The sequence below is a fragment of the Penaeus monodon genome, chromosome 22 (genome assembly GCF_015228065.2).
Source record: "Penaeus monodon isolate SGIC_2016 chromosome 22, NSTDA_Pmon_1, whole genome shotgun sequence".
NCBI classification, from domain to species: domain Eukaryota; kingdom Metazoa; phylum Arthropoda; class Malacostraca; order Decapoda; family Penaeidae; genus Penaeus; species Penaeus monodon.
Genome location: NC_051407.1, coordinates 42,278,326 through 42,278,565, shown reverse-complemented (window position 1 = coordinate 42,278,565; position 240 = coordinate 42,278,326).

Below are 240 nucleotides of genomic sequence, written 5' to 3'. Positions count from 1 at the left end.
TCGATGCTTAATAAGTGCAGTTACTCAAAATCTTTTGCTTTGGCGAATGGCCCTTGATGACCCCGTTGAGAAAGGAAAGCCGAGGGAATGTCCAGGAAGCATGCAGTAGAAGCGGGGGGAAGACCACAGGAGTACAGTTAGGCAAGGAATTCCCGACCTGATTGGGAGCAAGTATTCACGCCTGCATGCAACTTCTTCTATTTCTGTCCCTCCAAGACTTTGTCTCTGCACCGTATGTGC